The sequence below is a fragment of the Tribolium castaneum genome, unplaced genomic scaffold (assembly GCF_031307605.1).
Source record: "Tribolium castaneum strain GA2 unplaced genomic scaffold, icTriCast1.1 ptg000105l, whole genome shotgun sequence".
In the NCBI taxonomy this organism is placed as follows: Eukaryota; Metazoa; Arthropoda; class Insecta; order Coleoptera; family Tenebrionidae; genus Tribolium; species Tribolium castaneum.
This window is the reverse complement of record NW_026986702.1, coordinates 7,501-17,500: the sequence shown is the minus strand read 5'-3', so window position 1 is coordinate 17,500 and position 10,000 is coordinate 7,501. Positions and strand designations below refer to the sequence as shown.

Below are 10,000 nucleotides of genomic sequence, written 5' to 3'. Positions count from 1 at the left end.
AGTGCATTAAGTATGGTGCTCTGTGTGATGAAATACGACGTTCATGTGACCATAAAGTAACAAACGAAGTACGGGCGCTCACAAATGCAGCACTCAAAATTATTGTTTCATTGCACGACCGTTTGCTTTGTTTCTGACTGCGACGAAATGCAGCGTTCATTTGACTTTGTACATAGTACAGACGAAGTACGACGTTTGCGAAGTACGGCACTCAAAATCGTGATTTTCATGTACGACGTTTATTGCACGTCCTGCCGACTGCGACGGAGTACAGCGTTCAATTGACTTTGTACATAGTACAGACGAAGTACGACGTTTTGCGAAGTACGGCACTCAAAATCGTGATTTTCTTGTACGACGTTTATTTGCACGTGCTGTCGACTGCGACGAAGTTAAGCGTTCATTTGACTTTGTACATAGTACAGACGAAGTACGACGTTTTCGAAGTACGGCACTCAAAATCGTGATTTTCTTGTACGACGTTTATTTGCACGTGCTGCCGACTGCGACGGAGTACAAGCGTTCAATTGACTTTGTGCATAGTACAGACGAAGTACGACGTTTGCGAAGTACGGCACTCAAATCATGATTTTCTTGTAAGACGTTTATTTGCAGTTGCTTCCGACTGCGACGAAGTACAGCGTTCAATTGACTTTGTACATAGTACAACGAAGTACGACGTTTGCGAAGTACGGCACTCAAAATCATGATTTTCTTGTAGACGTTTATTTGCAGTTGCTTCCGACTGCGACGAAGTACAGCGTTCAATTGACTTAGTACATAGTACGACGAAGTACGACGTTTGCGAAGTACGGCACTCAAAATCATGATTTTCTTGTAAGACGTTTACTTGCAGTTGCTTCCGACTGCGACGAAGTACAGCAGTTCAATTGACTTTGTACATAGTACAGACGAAGTACGACTTTTGCGAAGAACGGCACTCAAAATCGGATTTTCATGTACGACGTTTATTTGCACGTCCTGCCGACTGCGACGGAGTACAGCGTTCAATTGACTTTGTACATAGTACAGACGAAGTACGACGTTTGCGAAGTACGGGCACTCAAAATCGTGATTTTCTTGTACGACGTTTATTTGCACGTGCTGTCGACTGCGACGAAGTTAAGCGTTCATTTGACTTTGTACATAGTACAGACGAAGTACGACGTTTTCGAAGTACGGCACTCAAATCGTGATTTTCTTGTACGACGTTTATTTGCACGTGCTGCCGACTGCGACGGAGTACAGCGTTCAATTGACTTTGTGCATAGTACAGACGAAGTACGACGTTGCGAAGTACGGCACTCAAAATCATGATTTTCTTGTAAGACGTTTATTTGCAGTTGCTTCCGACTGCGACGAAGTACAGCGTTCAATTGACTTTGTACATAGTACAGACGAAGTACGACGTTTGCGAAGTACGGCACTCAAAATCATGATTTTCTTGTAAGACGTTTATTTGCAGTTGCTTCCGACTGCGACGAAGTACAGCGTTCAATTGACTTTGTACATAGTACAGACGAAGTACGACGTTTGCGAAGTACGGCACTCAAAATCATGATTTTCTTGTAAGACGTTTACTTGCAGTTGCTTCCGACTGCGACGAAGTACAGCGTTCAATTGACTTTGTACATAGTACAGACGAAGTACGACGTTTGCGAAGTACGGGCACTCAAAATCATGATTTTCTTGTACGACGTTTATTTGCACTTGCTGTCGACTGCGACGAGGTTTAGCGTTCACTTGACTTTGTACATAGTATAGACGAAGTACGACGTTTGCGAAGTACGGCACTCAAAATCGTGATTTTCTTGTACGACGTTTATTCGCACGTGCTGCCGACTGCGACGAAATGCAGCGTTCATAGTACAAACGAAGTACGACGTTCACAAAGTGATGAAGTAAAACGAAACAATAAATAATAATAATGCAACCCACAATACACTAATTGTGTATTAAAATTGCATAACCTACACGAAGTACGACGTTCAAGAATACTAAAGAATTTTATTTGTGTTGTATATAATGAAAAAACAGCAAATTTTTTTGCAAATTACGTATCTGTAAATAAATGTAAACATTTAGCAACTAATCAAAATTGTTTTTTTTTGCCTAGATATTAAAGTAAAACATAAAAATACATTAAATTTATAAAATGCAACCCGCAGCACACTAGATCTGCATTAATATTGCATAACCTCACGAAGTACGACGTCCAAAAATATTAATTTTTTTTTATATTGAGGTTAAAAGTGAGAAAACATAAATTAATAATAATGCAACCTGCAATACACTTAATGTGTACTGATCTTGCATAACCTTCACGAAGTACTACGTTCAAATATAAATTAATATTAGTGTGACCCGCAATACACTAAATTTGTATCAATATTGCATAACCTACACGAAGTACGACGTTCAAGAATATTAAAGAATTTTATTTGTGTTGTATATAATAAAAAAACAGCAAATTTTTTTGCAAATTACGTATCTGTAAATAAATGTAAACATTCAGCAACTAATCAAAAGTGTTTTTTTGCCTAGACATTAAAGTAAATCATAAGAATACATTAAATTTATAAAATGCAACCCCGCAGCACAACAGATGTGCATCAATATTGCATAACTGTTACGAAGTACGACGTCCAAAAATATTAAATTTTTTTTTATATGAAGGTAAAAAGTGAGAAAACATAAATTAATAATAATGCAACCTGCAATACACTTAATGTGTACTGATGTTGCATAACCTTCACGAAGTACTACGTTCAAATATAAATTAATATTATTGCGACCCGCAATACACTAAATTTGTATCAATATTGCATAACTTACACGAAGTACGACGTTTGAAAATATTAAATGTTTTATTTGTAGTTGCATATAATAAAAAAAAAAACAAATTTTTATGTAAATTACGTATCTATAAATAAACGTACACATTTAAACAATTAAATAAACATAGTATTTTGGCCTAGATATTAAATTTAAAACATAAAAATGCATAATATTTATTAAAATGCAACTTGCAATACACCAAATGTGTATTAATATTGCATAACCTTTACGAAGTACGACGTTCACGAAGTAACGTCGTTTACGAAGTGCGACGTTTACGAAGTGCGACGTTCACGAAGTACGTCGTTTACGAAGTGCGACGTTCACGAAGTACGTCGTTTACGAAGTGCGACGTTCGCGAAGTACGACGTCTACACATTAGGGCACTCAAAATTATTGTTACGTTGTACGACATTCAGACGTTCCAACTGCGACTAACTACAGCATTCATTTGACTTTGCACATACGACGAACGAAGTACGACGTTTACGAAGTACGGCGCTTAAAATAATTTTGTTTTTATTAATTAATTATTTTTTTTAAAACAAACGTTTTTATAATTAAATTTTATAATGGTTTAAATATAAAATATGACTTTTTAATATTATCAATATTTAAAATATTTTCTCCCTTTGTGTGTATGCCTTATAGTTATAGAGCTGTGCGCTTCGGTAGACGTCGCCTGTGGAGCTATGTCAGTGGAGCGGTGCGCACATCCAATACCGTGCGGCTGCCTCGATCGGTGTCGCGCTGGTATACATATGGTAGTGGTGTGTGTCGATGCGTTGAGTGAGGCGATATGAACGGTGTAACGGTTTAGTCGAAGTTTATCATAAATGACGACGACAAAACGACCGATTATGTATACGTTCTGCATTTGCTTCCAATTTATCGACGTTTATCGCACATTTCCGCTATCGAATTCGAATAGGGCTTTGCTTGCGAGATTGCTTTATTTTGTGATTTTGTGGCTCGCCCAGTTCCCCACAGCGAGATTGCGGATGCGGCAAAACGTATTCTCTTACGTTGGCGGTCCTTATGCAATCAAACTTTGTTGAACTAACAAATGTTGTGATTTAAACAAACAAAAATAATAAATGCGTCAACTCTCTATATCCGAGCGAGAATATTTATATAATATTCGTAACGTTTATGGATTCGAAAGAATTTCATAAATTCACGTCGCATTCAATCTTGCGAAGAGTGAAGAGAATGTTTGAACTTTTAAATCGGCAAAGGTAAAAAATAATATTATAAATATTATTATTATGCCTTTATTGACCGATATATGTGTTGTGGTGTTTAACGACTACGACGACGATGATGACGATACATTTATCTCTATATCGTACGAAGAAAAGAAGAAACAGCGTGGCGTTACTTTCTTATATGTTAGATTGTTTCGCACAAACGCGCATATTCTTCATCTTTATAAACGATGATGATGAGTATTTTATTCTCTCGTCTGTCTCAAAAAACACAAAAACACAGTTCCCTGGTTGATCCTGCCAGTAGTCATATGCTTGTCTCAAAGATTAAGCCATGCATGTCTCAGTACAAGCCAAATTAAGGTGAAACCGCGAAAGGCTCATTAAATCAGTTATGGTTCCTTAGATCGTACCCACATTTACTTGGATAACTGTGGTAATTCTAGAGCTAATACATGCAAACAGAGCTCCGACCGGAGACGGAAGGAGCGCTTTTATTAGATCAAAACCAATCGGTGGCGGTTTCGCCGTCATCGTACAACTTGGTGAATCTGAATAACTTTACGCTGATCGCACGGTCTCGCACCGGCGACGCATCTTTCAAATGTCTGCCTTATCAACTGTCGATGGTAGGTTCTGCGCCTACCATGGTTGTAACGGGTAACGGGGAATCAGGGTTCGATTCCGGAGAGGGAGCCTGAGAAACGGCTACCACATCCAAGGAAGGCAGCAGGCGCGCAAATTACCCACTCCCGGCACGGGGAGGTAGTGACGAAAAATAACGATACGGGACTCATCCGAGGCCCCGTAATCGGAATGAGTACACTCTAAACCCTTTAACGAGGATCAATTGGAGGGCAAGTCTGGTGCCAGCAGCCGCGGTAATTCCAGCTCCAATAGCGTATATTAAAGTTGTTGCGGTTAAAAAGCTCGTAGTCGAATTTGTGTCCCGCGCCGCCGGTTCATCGTTCGCGGTGTTAACTGGCGTTTCGCGGGACGTCCTGCCGGTGGGCTTAGCTCGAGAGGGCGGCCCAACTCAATCCCGCCGCGGTGCTCTTCATTGAGTGTCGAGGTGGGCCGGCACGTTTACTTTGAACAAATTAGAGTGCTTAAAGCAGGCTAAAACTTCGCCTGAATACTGTGTGCATGGAATAATGGAATAGGACCTCGGTTCTATTTTGTTGGTTTTCGGAACCCCGAGGTAATGATTAATAGGAACGGATGGGGGCATTCGTATTGCGACGTTAGAGGTGAAATTCTTGGATCGTCGCAAGACGGACAGAAGCGAAAGCATTTGCCAAAAACGCTTTCATTGATCAAGAACGAAAGTTAGAGGTTCGAAGGCGATCAGATACCGCCCTAGTTCTAACCATAAACGATGCCAGCTAGCGATCCGCCGACGTTCCTCCTCCGATGACTCGGCGGGCAGCTTCCGGGAAACCAAAGCTTTTGGGTTCCGGGGGAAGTATGGTTGCAAAGCTGAAACTTAAAGGAATTGACGGAAGGGCACCACCAGGAGTGGAGCCTGCGGCTTAATTTGACTCAACACGGGAAACCTCACCAGGCCCGGACACCGGAAGGATTGACAGATTGAGAGCTCTTTCTTGATTCGGTGGGTGGTGGTGCATGGCCGTTCTTAGTTGGTGGAGCGATTTGTCTGGTTAATTCCGATAACGAACGAGACTCTAGCCTGCTAAATAGGCGTATTTCGACATCCCAAATGCCGGCTGGAGCCGGGTTCGCCCGGTCTCTATGTGCGGTTTTTACTGTCGGCGTACAAACAATTCTTCTTAGAGGGACAGGCGGCTTCTAGCCGCACGAGATTGAGCAATAACAGGTCTGTGATGCCCTTAGATGTTCTGGGCCGCACGCGCGCTACACTGAAGGAATCAGCGTGTCCTCCCGACCGAGCGGTCCGGGTAACCCGCTGAACCTCCTTCGTGCTAGGGATTGGGGCTTGCAATTGTTCCCCATGAACGAGGAATTCCCAGTAAGCGCGAGTCATAAGCTCGCGTTGATTACGTCCCTGCCCTTTGTACACACCGCCCGTCGCTACTACCGATTGAATGATTTAGTGAGGTCTTCGGACCGGTGCGCGGTGGCGTTTCGACGTTGCCGATGTTGCTGGGAAGATGACCAAACTTGATCATTTAGAGGAAGTAAAAGTCGTAACAAGGTTTCCGTAGGTGAACCTGCGGAAGGATCATTAACGTGTAAATGTTGTTGTTTAGTTGTCACACATACACACACATTTTGTCTGTGCTGATCAACAAAAAACACACATACATACACTATTCGTATGATGATCAATTCTCATACAAAATTCTTTATTATGCGTCGAACGGAAAAGCAACAACGGGTCGTCTTGCATTAAGCGGATCTGTTGTTACGTTTTTCGATTTATTTTATAAATCGATTGTAAACGTGCCGTAAACGACGTTTTCAAAGAATTTTTTCGAACATTAACACGAATCAATATTGTCGAAAGATGGTTATGTGCTAACGTTTTATTATTGCTTTCGCAGTGCCGGTCTTAGCGTATTTCCATCATCGTATTCGCTTCGAAAAAAAGTACTAATACACAGTGGTGGTGTATAATTAATGTGCAAGAGATGTTGTTGTTGTTGTTGTAGTATTTGTATATGGTTGGAGTTATTTATAATAACAAACAAGAATGAATGAATGAATAATAATGGTGTCTGCCAATACGATCGTACTTTATGTACACGACTAAAACTTTATACATACAAACCATAATAATAAATAAACTCGAAACAACCAACAACAAAATTAATACGCTACTGTACATACAAATACACATTTATACATACCATCATTTTACTTAACCGATGGTGAGTGATGTTTGAAAAATAAACGCTTAGGCTTACGGTTTTGTAAGCCAGTCTTTGCGTATTTTCTTCATCGTATTCGCTTCGGAAAAAAGAAAATAAAGATGGTGTATAATTAATGTGTAAAAGAGATGTTGTAGTTGTAATTTAATTTGTAAATGGTTGGAGTTTATTAATAAATAAAAGGGGCTGTCTATTCGTCTGTACTTTATGTACAAGACTAAAACTTTATACATACAAACCATAATAATAAATAAACTCGAAACAACCAACAACAAAATTAATACGCTACTGTACATACAAATACACATTTATACATACCATCATTTTACTTAACCGATGGTGAGTGATGTTTGAAAAATAAACGCTTAGGCTTACGGTTTTGTAAGCCAGTCTTTGCGTATTTTCTTCATCGTATTCGCTTCGGAAAAAAGAAAATAAAGATGGTGTATAATTAATGTGTAAAAGAGATGTTGTAGTTGTAATTCAATTTGTAAATGGTTGGAGTTTATTAATAAATAAAAGGGGCTGTCTATTCGTCTGTACTTTATGTACAAGACTACAAAAACGTTTTATAACAATAAAAAGCTCGAAACAACCAATAACAAAATATACTACTACTATACTACTATACATACAAACGCACCTTTATAAATACATAAAATCAATTTACTTTATCGATAGTGAGTGATGTTTGGAAAAAAACGCTTAGGCTTACGGTTTTCGGGTACCTGGGTTCCGCATGCGTCGAAGTAATAATTTACTTTAACGACGCGACGAACCGTAGGAATCTAAATAAAAAAGTTTATTAACTTTTTTAGATTCTGTGGGTTTTAAATGATATACGCCCGACTGACGAAGGAACGTTTTGCACTGCCTGTGCTTTTCTTTTGATTCGTTTTTATGTCGACGGACGTTCTTAGAATGCCCACCAAACGACGTATCACACAAAACACCCTACAATTGTATTGTTTGGTAAATATTGTTGTGATTAAGTTTGCAGCTGTGGCGTTTGTTTGAAGAAAACGTCTGGTTTTTCGACATATTTTCTATTTAATAAATATACATAATGCTTATCGCAAAAGGAGCAGAGTTTTATAGACAAAGTTGATAGAGAAAAAAAACCTAATAGATATATATATACGTATTTATAAAACGTTAATATCATCGGGTTATTCTTTATGTAACTTAAACTATAACTGCATACTCTTTTCGATAAGTAGAAACAAATGCCACTTTAATTAAATAAAATATTATAAAATATAACGCCGAACGTTTCTTTCGATTGGTCCGTTTCTCACATATACATCACAATTGTAATAACCTTAAGTAGTTATTTTGTTGTTGTGTGATGATGAAACGATTTCGATGTGGAACGGTGCGTTATGTAATAATATTTTAAATTTGTTTGAAAAGATTACCCTGAACGGTGGATCACTTGGCTCGTGGGTCGATGAAGAACGCAGCTAATTGCGCGTCAACTTGTGAACTGCAGGACACATGAACATCGACATTTCGAACGCACATTGCGGTCCTCGGATATACTGTTCCCGGACCACTCCTGGCTGAGGGTCGTGTCAATTTCAAAGACTGCTCGGTTTTTGTCTTAAACACAGCGCACAATGTTGTGTAGACAATTACGTCGGAGCGTGTTGGGTGCAAATATGACGCGTTACTATAATTGTTAATTGATTGTCGGTTGTCATAATAAAATATTATGCAACGTAGACAACAATAAAAACAATATAAAAAAATAACGCGGCATCCTAAAACGCAATAGCGGCTGACATTCTTATTAGTTTGTTGGTACAAGTTGGTTTAGACGTAGCACGTCCGATATTAAAAAGCAGCCACAACGCTTAAATTTCGACCGAAGCGATCGTCGTGTCCGAGACGTTAAAGTTGTTTATATGCATATTTTATGCACTATAATTAACAACAACAACATTCTCGCAACGACGTCAGATCGATGTTTGAAATTGTTTGGAGGGCAGCCATATAAACGGAATACGTGTAATTATCGTCTGACAAAATAAAGGCAAATTTATATTTGCGACCTCAGAGCAGGTGAGACTACCCGCTGAATTTAAGCATATTATTAAGCGGAGGAAAAGAAACTAACTAGGATTTCCTTAGTAGCGGCGAGCGAACAGGAAAAAGCCCAGCACTGAATCCCGCGGCCGAAACCGGACGCCGGGAAATGTGGTGTTAGGGAGGATCCGTCATCCCGAGATTGTGCGACGCGTCCAAGTCCATCTTGAACGGGGCCACAGCCCATAGAGGGTGCCAGGCCCGTAGTGACCGTTGCCGATAACGGGAGGATCTCTCCTCAGAGTCGGGTTGCTTGAGAGTGCAGCCCTAAGTGGGTGGTAAACTCCATCTAAGGCTAAATATGACCACGAGACCGATAGCGAACAAGTACCGTGAGGGGAAAGTTGAAAAGAACTTTGAAGAGAGAGTTCAATAGTACGTGAAACCGTTCAGGGGTAAACCTGAGAAACCCGAAAGGTCGAAAGGGGAGATTCAGCGTGACTCGATAGCGGCGCTAAATGATCGTGCGACGAACGGCGTACGCGTCGTTCGCGCCTTTTGTTTATGCGAACCGAAGTCGAACGCGTGCACTTCTCCCCCAGTAGGACGTCGCGATCCTTTGGGTGTCGATCTAAGGCCCGCGGTGGAGCCCGTTCGAACGGTTCGCCGTTTCGGACGAACCCGCGGTGTTTCCCGGTCGACTCGCTCGAAGGTATGCATATGGCGCCGGGCCGCTACACAGTTAGCGTCCCGACCATTGGCAAGCGCGTTCGTTTATGACGGTAATCGCACCTGGTGTCGGTTCTGTCTACGAATGGCTGTTCGCCAATGAGTTCTCGGACAGACTCGGTTGAAACGCCGATCTGCGACGCTATAGCTTTGGGTACTTTCAGGACCCGTCTTGAAACACGGACCAAGGAGTCTAGCATGTGCGCGAGTCATTGGGACATGACTAAACCTAAAGGCGCAATGAAAGTGAAAGTTCGTCTTGCACGGACTAAGGGAAGATGGGCGGCCGTTACGGCTGTCGCCCCGCACTCCCGGGGCGTCTCATTCTCATTGCGAGAAGAGGCG

General features: G+C 40.9%; 3 non-coding genes across 3 annotated transcripts in view; all 3 read left to right on the top strand.

Annotated features, from left to right (window-relative positions):
- Positions 1-4,330: 4,330 nt before the first annotated feature.
- Positions 4,331-6,255, top strand: LOC135267852 (small subunit ribosomal RNA). The gene has a single exon (XR_010336224.1). It is a non-coding gene; the product is annotated as a small subunit ribosomal RNA (ribosomal RNA).
- Positions 6,256-8,313: 2,058 nt separating this feature from the next.
- On the top strand, positions 8,314-8,470 carry LOC135267845 (5.8S ribosomal RNA). The gene has a single exon (XR_010336217.1). It is a non-coding gene; the product is annotated as a 5.8S ribosomal RNA (ribosomal RNA).
- Positions 8,471-8,948: 478 nt separating this feature from the next.
- Positions 8,949-10,000, top strand: part of LOC135267847 (large subunit ribosomal RNA) — a 4,039-nt gene continuing 2,987 nt past the window's right edge. The window contains exon 1 of the ribosomal RNA XR_010336219.1: positions 8,949-10,000. This exon is cut by the window's right edge and continues 2,987 nt beyond it. This is a non-coding gene — a ribosomal RNA (large subunit ribosomal RNA).